The sequence below is a fragment of the Ambystoma mexicanum genome, chromosome 7p (genome assembly GCF_040938575.1).
Source record: "Ambystoma mexicanum isolate Mex_15411 chromosome 7p, UKY_AmexF1_1, whole genome shotgun sequence".
In the NCBI taxonomy this organism is placed as follows: domain Eukaryota; kingdom Metazoa; phylum Chordata; class Amphibia; order Caudata; family Ambystomatidae; genus Ambystoma; species Ambystoma mexicanum.
The window spans coordinates 772,354,406-772,373,987 of record NC_090939.1 but is presented as its reverse complement, the minus strand read 5'-3'; the positions used below and the strand labels follow the sequence as shown (position 1 = coordinate 772,373,987).

General features: G+C 52.0%; 1 protein-coding gene across 1 annotated transcript in view; it reads left to right on the top strand.

Moving 5' to 3' along the window:
- LOC138526307 (parapinopsin-like) overlaps positions 1-19,582 on the top strand; it is a 2,832,341-nt gene that overhangs the window by 1,082,431 nt on the left and 1,730,328 nt on the right. The gene's annotated exons all lie outside the window — the stretch shown is intronic.

Here is a 19,582-nt window from a genome sequence, read left to right as displayed (position 1 = left end):
AGACCACACATGCCAGACGCCAGGCACACTGGCAGACCATTGCTGACAGAATAAGTGCCCTTGGAGTAGTGAGGCGCACAGCTAGTGATTGCCAGAAGCGCTGGAATGACCTTAAGCGCAGGGCAAAGTCATGCCGCGACCTTGGTGACTGGAGGTGGGTCCCCAGCACAGGAAATAGAACTCACACCACACGAGTCCGTAGCTGGATCCTACGTCACCGAGGGACAACTCCAAGGTGTGGGAGACCTCCCTGATTACGAGGCATCATCCGGTGAGTGCACATGCATGTGTGTATTATCCATGTGCATGGTGTGTGTGTGAAGCATTCATGTTGGGTGCCTGTCAAGGGGGTGTGTGGCAGAGTTGATAGTGGCACCCATGTGCCCCATCCAGTATGTTCAGTGCAACACCATCTGCCCACAGCACTATCCCTACTGGCAACAGTGCACATATGGCCCGACACCATGGAAGTTGCCCTTGAATTGTCATTTTGTCACTACATTGTTGCTCATACTCCCCTGTCTATTCATCTGATGTCTTACATACCATTCCTATACTTTCCCCCAGCCATTCAAGTTTCATCTTCACATGCCTGACATGCAATGATACCACATGCTAATGCGTCCTCTGTATATAAATGCCAACCAACATGCTGTCATACTGTGGATGTTGCCTTGACATCCACCTCCTACCTGTGGGCTTTGGTACCGTCTGGTTTCGAGCCCCATTCCCTCACACTCCATGCTGCTCTTCATGGTCTATCTTCCATGACTTCTACAGTTCAGACCATCGTGCCCTACTCACGACACCTGCTTGCCAAAAGTCAAATGAGGGCACCCTGCCCTCCAATGCGACCCACCCTATTGCTGACCAGTGCATCTGAGCCTACTCAAAGCTAACTCTCACTGACATCTGCTCATACATGCCTTTGCCTGTCCCATAGACCCTTCACATGGTCCCTGTCCTCTCTCCTTGCTCCTCTTCCACCATCAATGGTGGGACCCGTTGGGGTGTACTCCTGGCCTCCTTCCAATCCTCAGAGGCCACCATTGATGTGCATGGTAATGGGAGCGTCCCAGTCCAAGGCCCTTAGGCCAACCTCAATCTCCTTGAGAAATGCTACCCACATCTCATCAACTTCCTTACCTCTTCTGCTGTCCCCCCTCCTCTCTCCTCATCAATCCTGCACTGCCTCCCTGCACCCTCCCATGAACCTTCTCCGCCTCCCACTCCAACTCCTACACATGCTGCACCCCTGATCTCTAGCACTCCCCGTAAGTCCTACAAGGCTGTCAACCTCCTCCACAATTACACTCCTTTCACTGCGGCTGCATCAGGCATTCCTCCGATATCTGTCACTTACATGAGGTCATGCACCTTGACATCCTTGGTCTCATGGAAACATGTCTGACGGCCAGCTCTGTCTGCATCCTTCACACACTCCTACCTGATGTTCAGGAGACCCTCTCCTTGGCCCGCCACTACTGTGCAGGGGGGGTGTGCCCTTGGCTTCCCTGAGGGTATTCCTGCCACTGTCACTCCTACTTAGACCTACTCCACTCTGGAATGGCTTGTGTGACGTCTCTCTCCACCACACCTTGACATTCTCAAACAGTGCGTACTGTGTCTGGGAAAACTGGTCAAATGTACTACTTCCTTTCTGAGTGTCCTCACCTCTCCTCCTCACTCATGTCCCCAGACACAGAAATCCTCATCCTTGGTGCTGTACGCATCCACCTGCATGCTTGTTGACGCCCCCACGTGACCTTTCTGTGACCTCAGCAACTCCCTCTCACCCTCTAGACTCCCGTCTGTCCCTACTCATTCTGCAGGGCACACTCTTGAAGCTCTGATCTCATCTGACTTTCCCCTCTCCGTCCATCTCTGCACTCCTCTCTCCTGGAGTGATCACATTCTCCTCTCCTCCCAGCTCACCCTCACCACCCCACAGGCAAAGCCACCCTCACCACTGTCACACACCTTCTTGGTATTCCGACCCATGAAGTGTGTGTCAGTCGAGGCTCATGCTGCCAAAATCTCCCCCCCATCCAGCTCCCCCTTAGGCTCACTCCCATCCTGACAGGGCCCACTCCATGCTCCACTCCATGTCAGGTACACTGGATGTCTTTGCCACGGTCATGACCACCTGTCTGAAGCCCCATGCCAATGCAGAGTCCTGGCATGACTCGGATCTTGTGAACCCAAACCACAGGTGCCGGGTGGCAGAGAGGGAATGTCCTGCATCATGGCCATCCTCTGGCAAACTGGCCTGCCACATGCTCCAAAGGCAATAGCGCCTCACCCTTTTCACCAAGATGAGATCCCCAATCCAAGGGCACATATCTGCGGCATGTGACAACTCTGCAGGACACATAGAAATCTGCAAGGACCTTGCCGAGCCAGATGCAGTGTGTACCTCCCCTGTCCCCTCCGAGCCCACAGCACTGCATGATTGACTCTGTACCCCTATAGGCCACCCCCCCAGCACTTGTCTGCGCCTAACACCATCTGCCCTTGACGTCAAGTCCTACTTACCTTGTACAGCACTTCCAGCCGCCACTTCCCCTTGCACTTCATTGTGCCACCCACCCCTGCACTTGCGTGACATGAATGACACCAGCACCAGTAGGATTGTTGACTGGCATCCCCTTCTGCCCCACCACCCCTCAGTGCTCCGCTGTACCGTCATACATTTCTGGACCGGTGCTTCACGAATGCAATATGAATCCTTTACAGGTGATGGGGAGGTGGAATCACATTGTTTACTGCATTTTGTTGATGTAGACAAGGCACTGTGCATCGTGGCCTATTTGGACTAGCAGATCCATGTACAACATGTATACTTATTGAAGTGACGATGCAATGTCAGGACCAGAGTGGTTGAAATCCAAAAAACTCGCCCTCCTCTCCCTCTTCACTTGGTGGCTATGTCACATGCCATGTGTGTGATGGCATGTGCCTTTGACATGGCAATCACCGGCCAATGTGTGATGGCAGTGCTAGGCAGCATGGTGAGCAGGCGTTGCTCTCCAATCTGTACATTGTATGCCCTGAGCCTCCCCTACAGACCCAGTGATGGTGAATGCATAGGAGGTCTCCCAGTCATGTGGGACATGTGTCGTAGAACTACTGCCTCTGTTGTTCATCAGCCCTTGTTGCATGCCATGGTGCTAATGCCTGTTTCCATTTTTCTCTTTCATGTCTTTGCAGGGGACGAAGCACTTGTTGATGCTGGGGATGTGGTGGTTGAGCCGTCCCAGGAGGGCAACCCGGGCCGACCTACCACAAGTGAGGGACGTGGTGTGTTTGTGGGTGAAAACCCACAAGTGCTGCAGGTCGTGCTGTCGAGGGGTGTCTCTGGGGGTTCCTCCCCCGAGCAGTATTCAGGTGTAGACTCGGAGGATGACACCTATGTGCAGTCGCAGGTGAGTGTTCTTGGGAGAGAATCTCCTCTGTCCGACCCACCTGCAGCCGGGCCATTGCCCTCAATGGGGATGTCAGTGTCGGCAGATCAGCCTCCGGTGGTTACGGATGCAGGGCCACACCACCCAATCTCTGATCCTGTTCCTGGGGCTGCAGATCAGAGAGGGAATGCAGTCCTGCAGCCTGAGGCCTTGCCGGCACAGCAAGGCGCAGTCCGCCTTGCCCCAGGCAGGTGTGGTGCCCGTCAACGTGGTGGCCGTATGCCACCTGGCAATACCGTTTGGGAGCAATCCATCTACGGTATGGCCACCCAACAGGCAGCATCATCCGAGATGATTGCACAGGCCATGGATAGGGTGGCCACTTCCATTGTCCCCCCAGAAAGGCTGATGGAGCGACTGGAGCAGGCTACAGAGTCCATCTGCCAGGCACACAGGGAGCATATGTTGGCGTCCAACATGGACAGGCGGGCGGCACTGGCGACTCTGCGGGAATCACTTTCCATGGAGTCCCAGCGCCACAGGGAAGGCCTGAGGGAAGAACTCCGTCACCTCAGGTCGACCCTGTTAGAGCTTGAGGCTTCATCCCATAGAAGGACAGAGGAGCAGCTGGAGCGTCTGACACGGACGCTCTCGGCCGAGATGCAGGCAACTCGTGCGGAGGTCAGGTCATCCCGGGAGTTACTGCATGGGGACCTCCGCATGATTATAACCCAGAACCAGAACTACCAGACCCGCCTGCTTGCAGCCATGGAGGAGCAAACTCGTGCTTTGCGTGGGCTGCCTCCCATTGTCACACCATCTTCTGAGGCAGCTCCCCCACCTCCAGAGTCAGCTGCAGGGTCTGGCCAGAGCCATAGCGACTCATCTCCCACAACAGAGTAGCCGTGTGGGCCACGAGCCTATGGGGTGTTTTCGTTTCCCATGATCCACACAGGTGGATTGTGGCGTGCATCCTGTCCTCGGACCTCATAGGTGGCCCCCCCCCCCCCCCGCCGGCCCTTTCATGGCCATTTTTTCTCTATTTTATTTTTATTTTGCAAGAGTGTTGCCTTGTGTGGGTACCTGGGCATACACTGTATTGTGGCTGGGCACATGCAGGCTTGTCCTGAGTTTGGTTTCGATGCTTGGGTAGCAGACATCCACACCCCTCCTGCTTCCGTTTCCATGGGCTTGCAAAGGGTGTGCCCAAGTGACATCAAATTACACGGTGACATTGGACTCCCATGAGCTGTTGGCCAGTCCATAGTCAATACTGTGTAGACATTCATAGTGTTCATTGTTGTTGCACCTAACTATGCATGATGGTTTGATATGTGCCTCTACTTACATATGTTGCTCATGTTTTGCAGGTATTTCACACAGATCTTCACAAGGGCATACTCTCTGGAGTCAGACTACATGTCGGTAGATGTGCACTGACACTTTTGCATGGCGCCATCACTGTACATCTGGACGGTGAGGACATACCAGCAGAATCAGGTAATGAGACTACCATTGATTACATGCATTGTGTCTTGTTTGGGTGGGCTTCAGGGTGGGTTGGTGTGTAATTTGATTGAAATTACTCTTACACAGGTGTGTAGTAGTGGCTCCAGGTCCGTTAGCTGCTCAAGTGCGGCTATGTTCCATTTGGGGCACTGCTATTTGTGACACTGGTGTCATGTTGTGATGGCCAGTTTGTTTGCTGTCACATACCATGACATGGTGTCCTCAGTGGCGGGACTGTGAAGGGAATGGGTGACATGGCAATGTTGTCATGTAGTGAATCGCCTGTGGCAATGCATATTAGATTGATGGAGTTGTGTCTTTGCGTTGTGATGCATTGCTGGTGTATGTGTAGCTAGGGGTGCACACATATTGACACTTCCATGTTAACAATCTCAGGCTGATGTGTATCTGACAGTTTATTGTCAAGTAAATTTCAGACATTGTCAGGTAGTGTCATCATTGATTGTCAGATGGTATGTGCCAGAGCAGTGTGCACTAGCCAGCACTGTGATTCCTAGGTGAAGAAGTTGGCCACCAGTTGCGTACGGGCTGCCTCCCCCCGTGCCCTTTCCCCTCCCACGCGCAGCGGGCGTGCATGTGGTTGTGGATGTGGGGGCACCACCATGTCCACGGGCAGGCCCCGGCGTGTTGCAACGTTGTGCAGGACACATGCTGCCACTATGATCCTGCACACTATTCGGGGAGCATATAACAGCTGCCCGCCAGAACGGTCAAGGGAGCGAAAGCGTGACTTGAGCACTCCGAATGTGCGCTCCACTATGCCCCGTGTTGCAATGTGGGCTGTGTTGTACCTTACCTGGGGTGGCGTGGTGGGGTTCCGGATTGGGGTCATCATGTGGGGGCTGATAGGGTAGGCACTGTCCCCTGTGGAGGTGGTGATGGGTATCATTAGTGGTGTTGTGTCATGACCCAGTATCTGACATGCATGCATGTGCAGTGGCATTCATGCTCACCAAGCAGCCATGTATCTCCATGCTGTCCAGCCTCTAGGTCCCGGCATAGGGTAGACATTCTGTAGATGAAGCTGTCGTGGGTGGACCCTGGATAGTTGGCATATACTGATGTGATTATTCCCTTGGCATTGCATACAACTTGCACGTTGATGGAATGCCAGTGCTTGCGGTTTCTATAGATGTGCTCTGTTGCCCTGGGTGGACGTAGAGCCACATGTGTGCAGTCAATTGCACCAAGCACTTTGGGGAATTGAGCCACACCATAGAATTCCTGGATGCACGTCCGCCTTTCTGCATGAGTCCTGGGGAGATATATGTGCCTGCGGTCTGATGGCCGTGCAGTGATGATGTTCAAGACCTGGTGTAGGCAGCGTGACTGCGTGGCCTGTGACACACCACCCACTATGGCACTTGTCCGCTGAAAGGATCCAGTGGCCAAGAAGTGCAGTACATTCAGGACCTTCTGCAGGGGGCTGAGTGCTTGGGAGCACAGGGTGGGTGATGTGAGGTCATCATCCCACTCACTGACCAGGTCCAGTATGATGTGTGCTGGAAACCTGTACCTCCCATACACCTGGTCATCAGGCATCCCGAATAGGCTGGTTCTGGGTGTGAATATTCTGGCCCTGACTCTCCTCCTCCTCCTCCTTTGGTAGCCCACTGCCACTGCTGCTAGGAACGGTATGTTCATCCTGGCATCTGGCTTGTTTATTGAAAAGTGCGCAAATTAATGCCTTGCGCGTGTTGTAGGCGAGCGTGTGAGCCTCGCACCCCTGGAATCGAGTTCCCACTCCAATCGCGTGTGGAAATTCCCACGCAGCAGGCATACAGGTGCGCTGACGTACTTGCTTGTGTAAGTGTCCGCGCACCCCTGAAATACACGTACATAGGCCAATGGCGTGTACGCGCACTTTTGCCCAATTACACGCGATGAAATACACGTACATAGGCCAATGGCGTGTACGCGCACTTTTGGCCAATTACACGCGATGAAATACACGTACATAGGCCAATGGCGTGTACGCGCACTTTTGGCCAATTACACGCGATGACACTCTGACGTGCAGTATTTCCGCGTGTGCTCCGTCTTCACGTGCTGAGTGGGGAACGCCCGTGCGGATCACGTCAGACGCGCTTACGCGATGAGGGACTCTGGTCCAATAGAATCGCGTATGTGTGCTGACGCACTTACGCGCTAAGGGCCTTTCCTCGGATTTCACGCTGACGTGCAGGAATTTCACGTGCCAAATCACTCCGTATCAAGCTGGCCACCCGAAAACACACGGAACACCACGCTCCTGCCCCGAAGGCCGAGTTACTGCCCCCCCAGTGCCCTGAGCAGCCTCCCACGTGCTATCTGCTGCTGCCTGCCTGCCTGCCTGCCTGCTGCCACCGTGCCCTGCCATTTGGTGCCTGCACATCAGCCATCTGCAGGGGTCCAGTTGCTGTGTCCACCCCTGCTGGAACTGAAGACTCCCAACTGGGATTACATCGCTCCACAGCCCAGCCCCAGGACCCAGTTGCCCACCCACACCTGCCTCTGGGGTTGCCATGTCGGGCACTTCTACATCTGGCACCAGTGGCAACCCCAGACCAGAGGGGCAGAGGGGCACCAGCTTCACTGCCACCGAAGTTGGTGTCCTGGTGGAGCATGTCCTGGGGCAGTATGATGCCCTCTTTGGATCGTCCCGCGCCAGCAAGGAAGGACGGGAGAGGATCTGGGCCGACTGTGTGGTTGCCATCAACGCGGAGGGGGTGGCAACCCGCAACGTCTTGAAGATCAAGAAGCGCTGGGAGGACTTGAGGTCCAGGACCCTTGTGAAGGCCCGGCGCCTCGTGGAGGGGGGCCGGGGCCACATGAGTTCCATCCAGAAGAGGATCCTGGAACGCGTACGCCCAGCGCTCCACGCCCAGATCCTTGAGAGGGAGACCCGTCCGGAGTTGAGCGGTAAGTGTCCAAGCATCACTGTGTGAGACAGTGCATGTTGCGGTGTGCTGGTTCTATGATACTTGCCTGTATGTGTGCCATGGGCCATGTATGCATGTATGTGTGCTGGGACATCATGGTAATGCATGTGCGACCAGTGATGTGTGACCCACATGGTTGTTGCATGTGTTGAAATGCGGCATGGGGAGCACTATGCAGATTTGGGACATGAGAGCATGCCAGTCTCTGTACCTGGACATGGATGGGGGTGAAGGATGGGTGCTGATGCCAGGTACATATATGGTAGTCATGTCTGTGTGCCTGACCTGCATGTCTGTGACTTGTGCATGCCATGGATGCATGACACATGTGTGTGACAATGCACAGATTCAGTGACGCACCCAACTTCCCCTTGTTTTGCCTGTGTTCGGTGTGATTGGGGCCAGATGGATGTGACTGAGGTGAAGTGTGTGCATGTGATATGCATGAGCCATGATGCATGTGAGTTACATATCATTGAATGTTTCAAGAGTCAATTGGACATGCATGGAAATGTGCATGGCATGCACCATGCCTGTTACTGTGTGTGTTTTGCCTGGACTGACCCATGTGTTGTGGAGGGACATGATGGAAGTGTACTTTGACAGGGGTGCTCATCTGCTATTGCTTCCTGTCTAGGGGACCATTGTACAGTAGCCTGATGCTTGTGTCCTTTGTCTCCCTCTACGCAGCGGCTAGTGAAGAAGAGGGCGGAGACGGCGCTGTGGAGCAAGGCGGCGGGGATGCCCCCACGGCTGCAGCGGAAGGGGTGGGTGAGCCCCCACAGGGGCCTGCTACGGCGGGAGACGGTGAGGAGCCATCCAGGTTGGTGGTTTGCACAGAGGAGGAGGAGGCCGACACTGGTGCACACATGGGGCCTGGTGGGAGCATCCCTGCTGGTGCAAGTGGTGCAGTCCAGGGCCAGGGGCAGGAGGCAGCACAGGTCACCGTGGAGGTGCCTGTGCATGTCGCTGTCCCTGACCCTGTGAGTGCACCACCATGCACCAGCAGGGATGCCCCGTCCCAGGCCCGTCCGCAGGTAGAGGGGATGTCCATGTCAACTGACTCCCCTCCACCTGCGGCCGTGGGAACCCCTGGCCGCGTGGAGCAGGTCCTGATTGGGGTCGCGATGCGCACGGCTGTGATTCGTGATGCCGTGCGTGCTTCCCGGGAGGAGCACGCACGTCATCACGAAGTGCACCGTGCCGACGTGGCCCAATTGGGATCGGCCATGTTCGGGGGGTTCCTGCATGTGTTGGCCAATCTGACGGCCCTCTCCTCCTCTGTGCAGGCTATCCACCGGTCGTTCTCCTTGCCGTCTTCCGGCCCAGATGCCACCATGGCCCCCTGTGGACCTGCCCCGACCAATGCAGCCAGCTCGGTGGGGATCCCATCCCTGCCGCAGTTGGGAGTCGGAGGTCCAGCAGGGGTGGACGACACAGCAAGTGGACCCCAGCAGATGGAAGATGTGCCGGCATCATCGGGCAGGGCACGTGCACGACGGCGTCGGTGGTTACCATCAGCCTGGATGCCGTCGTGCTGGCAGAGGCAGTGGCGTCGGAGGCAGCAGCGGGCTCGACGTGGGAGGCATCATGGCTCAGGGCCATCAAGATCAGAGGGGCAGGCATCGGCCGGAGGGCAGGGCAACCCTGGCATGGCGGTGTGTTCCGTGTGGGAGGAGTTTGGCCAGCGGATAGGTGCGGAGCGGCAGCGGGCGGAAGAGGAGCGGCTCGCCATGGCCAGGGCGGAGATCTCCATGCATCAGGCATTGAGGCGGGCTGAGTGCCTCGAGGAGGCTCGCAGGGAATTTGGAGAGCACATGGGGTTGTCCCTGCGAGACCTCGGGGCCAGGACTGAGTCCCGCCTCCAGGACATTGACATGGAGTTCGAGGATGCCCTGGCCAGCATCACCAAGTGAGCCGCAGGACTAGCCCGCTGCCTTTGTATATAGTTTTTTAGTTAGTTAGTGCTAGGTTTCCTTTTTTCTTTTTATTATTTTGGACCGCTTGGACAATGGCCACTTTTTTGTACATATTTTTTAACTTAGTTAGTATTAGGTTTCATTAGTGGTGTTGGGCTCATGGACCCTTGAACATTCCTGTATATATTGTAATTTTTTGGGAGATACATTTTTTTAATTTCATATTGTTTACACCATGTCGTAATGGTTTTTCTTTGATTTCATGCTACATGTGTTTGCTTTGGACAAAATCTATTGATTTTTCTATCCTTTGTTTTTTGGTTTCTCATTTTTGTTCCCGGACATGGACCTTTTATTTGCTTTGCCAGATAGTTGTATTAGTTTACTTATTTTTTTATTTAATACATTTTTATATTATCTTACACTTGTGTCATTTTTTCTTTGGTTTCTTACATGTCATGATATGGGTTTTGACATTCACTTGCACCCATTGTGTATGTGTGTGTGGCGGACATGTGTTCTTTTGCATACTTGCCTTTGGGGTTGTGTCATGTGATTGCATTCACTATGTGGGTGCATGCAATCCTTGCCTGGGTGTTTGTGCTGGGTATGCTGGCCATTACTGCCATTATTGTGTATCGTCAGGACCAGGGGCCAGGGGGACATGGGTGGGGGCCTGGTGGAGGGTGTCCCTGGTGGATGGGGGGTTGGGGGTGGTGGGAGACATGGGTTGGACATGGGTGGGGGCCTGCTGGCAGGTTCCCCACAGTGCTGGGGGTGGGGGTGGTGGGAGACATGGGTGGGGGCCTGGTGGAGGGTGCCCCTGGTGGATGGGGGGTTGGGGGTGGTGGGAGACATGGGTTGGACATGGGTGGGGGCCTGCTGGCAGGTTCCCCACAGTGCTGGGGGTGGGGGTGGTGGGAGACATGGGTGGGGGCCTGGTGGAGGGTGTCCCTGGTGGATGGGGGTTGGGGGTGGTGGGAGACATGGGTTGGACATGGGTGGGGGCCTGCTGGCAGGTTCCCCACAGTGCTGGGGGTGGGGGTGGTGGGAGACATGGGTGGGGGCCTGGTGGAGGGTGCCCCTGGTGGATGGGGGGTTGGGGGTGGTGGGAGACATGGGTGGGGGCCTGGTGGAGGGTGTCCCTGGTGGATGGGGGTTGGGGGTGGTGGGAGACATGGGTTGGACATGGGTGGGGGCCTGCTGACAGGTTCCCCACAGTGGTGGGGGTGGTGGGAGACATGGGTGGGGGCCTGGTGGAGGGTGTCCCTGGTGGATGGGGGGTTGGGGGTGGTGGGAGACATGGGTGGGGGCCTGGTGGAGGGTGTCCCTGGTGGATGGGGGGTGGGGGTGGTGGGAGACATGGGTTGGACATGGGTGGGGGCCTGCTGGCAGGTTCCCCACAGTGCTGGGGGTGGGGGTGGTGGGAGACATGGGTGGGGGCCTGATGGAGGGTGTCCCTGGTGGGTGGGGGGTGGGGGTGGTGGGAGACATGGGTTGGACATGGGTGGGGGCCTGCTGGCAGGTTCCCCACAGTGCTGGGGGTGGGGGTGGTGGGAGACATGGGTGGGGGCCTGGTGGAGGGTGTCCCTAGTGGATGGGGGGTTGGGGGTGGTGGGAGACATGGGTGGGGGCCTGGTGGAGGGTGTCCCTGGTGGATGGGGGGTGGGGGTGGTGGGAGACATGGGTTGGACATGGGTGGGGGCCTGCTGGCAGGTTCCCCACAGTGCTGGGGGTGGGGGTGGTGGGAGACATGGGTGGGGGCCTGGTGGAGGGTGTCCCTGGTGGGTGGGGGGTGGGGGTGGTGGGAGACATGGGTTGGACATGGGTGGGGGCCTGCTGGCAGGTTCCCCACAGTGCTGGGGGTGGGGGTGGTGGGAGACATGGGTGGGGGCCTGGTGGAGGGTGTCCCTGGTGGATGGGGGGTGGGGGTGGTGGGAGACATGAGCAGGTGTGCAGGGTAGTTCCCTGTTGTGTGTGCTGCCTGCAGGGGCCGTGGAGGGTGTACAGGTAATGCCTGGGAGCACACAGCCAATTCGCGTGTGGAACTTCCCGCGCACTCCTGCAATCCACGTACCCGGCCATATCGCGTGTGGTACTTCCCGCGCACCCCTGGAATCCACGTAGCCGGCCATATCGCGTGTGGAACTTCCCACGCACCCCTGGAATCCACGTACCCTGCCATATCGCGTGTGCAACTTCCCGCGCACCCCTGGAATCCACGTAGCCGGCCATATCGCGTGTGGAACTTCCCGCGCACCCCTGAAATCCACGTAGCCCGCCATTTCGCGTGTGGAACTTCCCGCGCACCCCTGAAATCCACGTAGCCGGCCATTTCGCGTGTGCAACTTCCCGTGCACCCCTGAAATCCACGTACCCTGCCATATCGCGTGTGGAACTTCCCGCGCACCCCTGCAATCCACGTAGCCGGCCATATCGCGTGTGGAACTTCCCGCGCACCCCTGAAATCCACGTTCCCTGCCATATCGCGTGTTGAACTTCCCGCGCACCCCTGTAATCCACGTAGCCGGCCATTTCGCGTGTGGAACTTCCCGCGCACCCCTGCAATCCACGTACCCTGCCATATCGCGTGTGGAACTTCCCGCGCACCCCTGCAATCCACGTACCGGGCCATATCGCGTGTGGGACTTCCCGCGCACCCCTGAAATCCACGTAGCCGGCCATTTCGCGTGTGCAACTTCCCGCGCACCCCTGGAATCCACGTACCCTGCCATATCGCGTGTGGAACTTCCCGCGCACCCCTGGAATCCACGTAGCCGGCCATATCGCGTGTGGAACTTCCCGCGCACCCCTGAAATCCACGTAGCCGGCCATTTCGCGTGTGCAACTTCCCGCGCACCCCTGAAATCCACGTACCCTGCCATATCGCGTGTGTAACTTCCCGCGCACCCCTGCAATCCACGTAGCCGGCCATATCGCGTGTGGAACTTCCCGCGCACCCCTGAAATCCACATTCCCTGCCATTTCGCGTGTGGAACTTCCCGCGCACCCCTGCAATCCACGTACCCTGCCATATCGCGTGTGGAACTTCCCGCGCACCCCTGCAATCCACGTAGCCGGCCATATCGCGTGTGGAACTTCCCGCGCACCCCTGAAATCCACGTTCCCTGCCATTTCGCGTGTGGAACTTCCCGCGCACCCCTGCAATCCACGTACCCTGCCATATCGCGTGTGGAACTTCCCGCGCACCCCTGCAATCCACGTACCGGGCCATATCGCGTGTGGAACTTCCCGCGCACCCCTGGGATCCACGTAGCCGGCCATATCGCGTGTGGAACTTCCCGCGCACCCCTGTAATCCACGTACCCTGCCATATCGCGTGTGGAACTTCCCGCGCACCCCTGAAATCCACGTACCCGGCCATATCGCGTGTGCAACTTACCGCGCACCCCGGTATGCACGCACACGTTTATTTTTTCTCTCTGCGCGTGTCTGTGTTTGTGGGTACCCCTTTGTACGTCATTTGTCCTGGAGGGCCACAGTATTGGACATTGATCATGTCTGTATATAGGTGCTATTTGTTGGCGCACCTTTAAGCGCACATTTCTTGCAGGCGCAGAGACGCTACCGCCTGCTTTCTTGTGGCGGTCGTGTTTGTGCCTGTTTGTGCCTGTGCGCTGCTTTGAGCGTGCGCTTTTTTGCCCTATTCTATTCCATGAATACGTGTTGTATGCGAGCGTGTGGGCGTTCCGCGCACTTGCCTCCTAAACTTTCCCCGTGCCGCCCACATTCTTCCCCATTCCGAGTGTTGTGCCCCATTTTATTCCCCATTCCGAGTGTCCCGCCCTGTGTCCCGCCTACTTTAGAGCTGTGCGCTGCGCTCGGAGTGATGGCGCAGTGGCCGTGGCGCACGACGTTGGTTGACCTGTGCGCCGGCCTGCGCCGCGCGTTTTTTCCGCGCACGTCCTCTGCTTTTCTTGCGCAGGGACTTCCATGAATCGACGTGCGCTGGTTTCCCTGCGCTTTGCGCTGATTTTAGGCGCAGCGCACGTATTGGCCCCTCTGCGCCGGGATTTTCGGCGCACATTTATTCCATGAATCGGCCTGTAAATGTCTTACTTTTGTTTTTTAACCAGATGCAGAAAAAAAGCTCAATACTCTTGTAACTTCAGAGGTACCCAATCTATGAGGTGGCTGCCAAAAAACCATGTTTATTGTGATGATCAGAGGAAGGGCATCTAGCCATATTTTCGTAAGGATGTTAAACTCTGTAAGGGAACCTCGATAAAATACAACTTCCTAAACCCTGATACTTAGGACAGCAAATAGTGACCCTGCAACCTTCATTTGGGCACTCATTAGGGCTGCAGCACCTTCAGATAAAAATGTCTCATAAAACTACAGCATCTATCCATTTCAGGAAGGGCGATTTCCCCCCAAAAATACTAAACTGACACTGTTCAATGCCGCTTTAATGTTGCTGAGAAGCACACTGTTACTGGTCCTATCTGTAAAACAAATGCTCTTCAGAACTCGGCTGGACAGTGGCATGCCCACATTTGTCCAATATCTAAAGTACTCAGGCTGAGAAAAAAGGATGATTCCTGCACTAAGCTGGTTCAATAGTAGAATGAGCTAAGCGCTCGCCACTGATATCTGAGTGCAGCCTTCTGTGGCAGGCTCGAATCCCAGCCGGGTCAACTCAGACTTTCATCCTCCCGAGGTCGGTAAATTGAGTGCCACTCTGTGGGATAATAATGTCTTCTGTTATTTCAATGCTCTGAGACCTATGGGTGTGTAGCGCTATATAAGAAATGAATTATTATTATGGTGGCAGCAGGTTCAGTATACAATGTAATATGATGTACATAACATGCAGAATAGGAGAGAAGCATGTTCCCATATTTCGTCATATTATGAAACATGTTGTGGCAAGCCCAATGATCACAAGAGAAGCACACGAGGATGTGTTCATTGCATTAAGCCAAAATCTTTCTACCCTTAGGAAACGCGTCTGTTTTAACATTACCCTGATTTATTTCCATTAAACTCCACTCAAAGCCCTTTCCTCCATTGAGTGTTAAGCCCCAAGATTGACCTTGCTGGGTAACTATTTCTACCACAGGTTAAGCAAATCCTCACAAATTCCTTGATATTCGTTTCCACAATAACCCAATACTGTTCTTCGGATACTAGAGAATGCATACACTTTGCAAGCCTATTATCCCTGATGTCCTCCTTTATCATAGTCAGTGTTCATTAATGGTATTGCTGTATAAGAGCCACAGTGGTCTTCAAACTTTTTTGTCCTGGGCCCCCTCTGAGCAAGCTTTGGGCAGGCCGCCCCCTCAAAAATAACAAATGGACAGTATGTACAAATCGCTATGAACTATTGCGCGCCGTTACCACACCCTACTCCCGGTATAGTCCCTGGGCTCCCCCATCTGCTCCCATCACAGTTGCTGTGCTCCCTCATCCCACTCCTACCCATTCCCTGGACTCTTCCGACCCCATCACAGACCCTGGGCTCTCCCCACCCTGCTCTTTCCACTATCTCAGTGCTCGTGCTCATCGTGCTCACACCAAAGTCCTTACGTTCCCCCCACCCCTTACCCAACAGAGTCCAAGGGCCAGTGGGAGCTGGTGAATTTTTTAAGTAGAGGGGCATAAATATTTGCCACAAAAATGCCATAGTTATTGAGCTCAGCGAGGGAGCCCAAACCAATTAATGGGGGATTGTGGGGGGTTATCCACCTGTGATTTATTTTTAAATATTGGGTTAAAATGTTGCATTGTAGAGCATACTTAAAAAAAAAATGGGTAAAAAGCCAAACAGTTTACAATTGGCACTGGGGGGCCAAGGGTGAAAGCATGGCATTTTTGACTGACTGGGCATCTACGATAGATATCCAGTAAAACAAATGCCATCCCTGTCCCCTTGGCTCCACAGAGCCTCAGAAGGAGAGCTGATTTTGGCAGGTGGGTAGAGGGATTGTGCAACAAAGGCATTTTTAAAACGCCTTTGTTGTACAATGCTCCTTTCCCCCCTATAACCCCAATCGCCAAAATCAGCTCAATGGACCAAAACAAACAAAAACACATTTACACATCAATCACTCTATCATTCATACGAGCACCCATCACCATACACTCACTCATAGCACAAGCATACATGCATCTACACACATATTTAAGTTAACAATAAATGAACATACACATACCTTCTGCAGGTGCCTATGCATGGGTTCTGAAATGCCTGGCTCCAGGTTGCTCTGTCCGTATGTGCAAGGAGGCGCAGGACCTACCCCTCGCACATACACAAATGCAGTGCCCCAGCCAGAAATTCCAGTGAGCTATGCAAGGCTGGCGAAGCAAAACGCTCCGACCATTGCATGGCTCAGTGAGCATATGCGGCTGGGGAACTGAACTGTCAAAGGGAAACAATGTGGGAAACAGTGTTTCCTTTTTACAGTTCAGCCAGCCCAGGAGCACTCCCTCAGCTGGAAAAAAGCAGCTGAGGGAGTGCTAAGGGTTTCACTGAGCTGGCTCCTCGGCTCTGCCATAATGGGTGAGCGGGCCACTGGGCTGAAGCCCCCTCGCCCATTATGGATGAGACGCCAGGCTCGAACTGGCCTATAGGGCAGTAGTGCGATGCCCGTACCGAAAAGGCTAAAAGCTAGTGTAGGCCAGTCAAAATGAGCCACTTTTTTGGCCAATGTGGGTCAGTTTGATGAGTTACTTCACTATGCAGCTAGTAGATTTGATCATTGTTGCTGAATAAATATCCTTTATATATCACAATTTGCTTACATTTTAACAAAAAGCATCCCCTTGGGTACTATTCAAACAGCCTGTGAATAAAGGAATGAATATCTATTTGAGACTGCGGCCCACTTTTTCATTGGTGCCTGAGACAGTTTTATGGTCCAGTCCGATCATGTGAGCCTCCCTTGCCCATTTCCTCCAATCTAAAAAAATCCATTTTTTTTAAACATTTCATGCTGGGCTCTCGCGCCCCACCTCCTCCCTCCCCCGGGGATGCGGTGCGCCACACAGTTTGAAGACATCTGGTATAGAGCATCTTTCTGTTTAAGGAAATATATAATATTCCACGATTATGAGACAACTCCATAACTATTATTATTGTTATTATTATTGTTACTAATAATAATAATAATAATAATAATAATAATAATAATAATAATAATAGTATATTGGAAGAATCTGTAAGCAAAGGTAATAACGTCGCCTTGAATAGTTTGTAAAACTCATTAGGGATGTTAAGTTGGGATACAGATTTTCCATTCGCCCAATATTACATTGCTTCTGTTAGCTCAAACACATCCTTTTCTTTCAATAAAGTTAATTGTTGGCTCACAGTTACTTTACTTAATGGTTTGACCGAATTAATGAAGTATGACGATTTCTTTTATCTAGAGAATTGGAGTAGTCCCTTTTCCTCCCCAAACTCTTTTTACCCTTCCTTCATTATCCTGAGTACATCAGAGGAGAAGAAAAAACCATTGAGAAATGTAGTGCAAGCCTATGGTCTTTAAGCAATACCTAGTAAACAATGTGCAGTTTAAATTTATCTATACCATCAATGTTTAAGACAAGTTTACATCTTTTTTGTATCAGCAATTCTAAAACTATTTTAATACTCGGAGGCTTCCCCCTTGTCTTTTCTGATTTTAGAGAGTGATTAATTTTCTTGATTCACAGTAGAAATCCAAGGTCAATGATTGGTCCAATTAAGGTTTATCCAAAAAGATTTGAGCTTTTCTGTCGCTGCACCTTCATTGGAAACAATATCTCTCTTTTTCTTCAAGACCCAACACTCCATAGAAGCCCTAGGTCTTTCATCAGATAAACTGAAGCAATAAAATAAATCTGTTTGTATCTCAAATTTCTTCTTAAAGATCGCCAAAAGCAGCTCTAGGATCTGACATTTCTGTTCAATTATAATGGTCAGCAGCTTTTTCACATTTCCCACTCCTCAATCTCTGAACTGTTAGCTGTCTGTACTTCTTGGCTGAGATCAATATCAGAATGTGGGTCAAAAATGGTCGTATTTAAGCAATCACAGAGAAACGTCCTGCACTTATCTAATAGACCCTCTTATTTTAATTTGGGAATCTGCAAAATCCAGATGTCATTACTCCATTCTACAGTTATGAGAAATTCAAGTTGTGGCTTGAACTGGTCTATTCAGAAGTCAAATCATTACAACTGATTACTGCCCCAGCGGCTGAGGTTTCCAATCAGTCAAGTCTTGTTTAATGTATGTTTACAGCCTCCTATGAAAGTGGTAGCTGGATTTAAATTTTAAACAAGAATGGAAGAAGCTCTTTCAGCCTTTCTGTGGATAGAGGATTACATCTGCACTTTAACTATCAGAGCTATTTTGCAATATATTATACCACTAACTTCTCCCAGACCCCTGTATTTCTTTGGGGTGCACTGACAAATTTGCACCAGTTAACATATGATCATGCAATTTTTCTTTCAGGAGAGATTCTATTAGATTGGAAGGTGTTGCTGGGGACTGATAGGGCAACCCCAATTTACTGGCAGTATTTGTGATTTCCTTAGCCCTGGTGTCTGGTAAGATATCTGAGGGTTATCCTAAAGACTCCAAGAGAGCAGATGAGTGGGTCATCTGGCTATAATTCATGACTAGTAATTGCCTCCCTATGGTGTTGCGCAAATGCAGTCATACATCTATCAGAGGAACTACTGTAATGGGTACTTTCAATCTTCCTTGCATAGGAGGTAAGGGTTCTTTCACTAACTTCCAAAAAGATTTAGGTACTCAGTAGGGCTTAAGCTGAAAAGCTGGGGTGGCTTGATGCTGGGAGAAATTTCGGAGGCATTCCAATCTAACTCAAACTGATCAGCATAATGGAAGAGGAAACAGTAACTTACTGCTTTTTAGGGTACATTTACTAGACATGGAATATTATATCCTAAAATAAAATCTGAGGTTCTGAGCAACCTTACTACATTTTATGATGGTGTGTTGTTTGCCCCTAACTGCAAACAAAAACTGGTGAGCCTGTAAAATTTGTAGTGACACTTGTGTGTGAAAAAATATACAATTACATACAAAATGATGTGCAACACACACATAATATATTGAAAACTGATGGAACATACATTGATACACATAATGGAAAATTACAACAAGTGCCTAGTGTTATGTTTTGCTCTTCGCCTGGAACATTTTGCTATGTGGTTTTAATTAAATCACAGCATTCTTCAGAAACGTAAAGAATCTGATGTCAACTATCAGAACCCTTACCTACGAAGAGAAATAACATGAACATGTTAACTGTTCTCATTTCTGCAATGTATATCTCATTCCGGATATGTGGCTACCAAAGCTGAATGTGAATGATATGTCTTTTTATAACAGCAATAGATTTTCCAAGTATATTGTCATTTGCCATATCAATATATGGAGGGAAATTGCTGTCATGCAACTATAAATGAAGGCCTGTAAATTTAAATGCAACAGGCATGAATTAGGGTACTTAACGTGCTAGGAATCATACACATGTAATAATCTGTAATTACAAATAACATCATACCAAAACTGGTGTCCCTTCTATTGTTTTTCAGTAAATCTCAAGCCAAGATAATTGATCTTACATTACACTCAAACACAAGAACTGAGGAGGTCTGGAATAAGTAACAAGGCATTCATCTGACAGATCAGGTGTTTTGAAAAATAGCTTCACAAAAAAAAAAACATGTGCTTATTTTAAAGCAAAAATGCTCAACAAATACATCCAAAAATAGCTTCAACAGGACATTTATTTATTTCATGGTCTCCATCTCCATATAC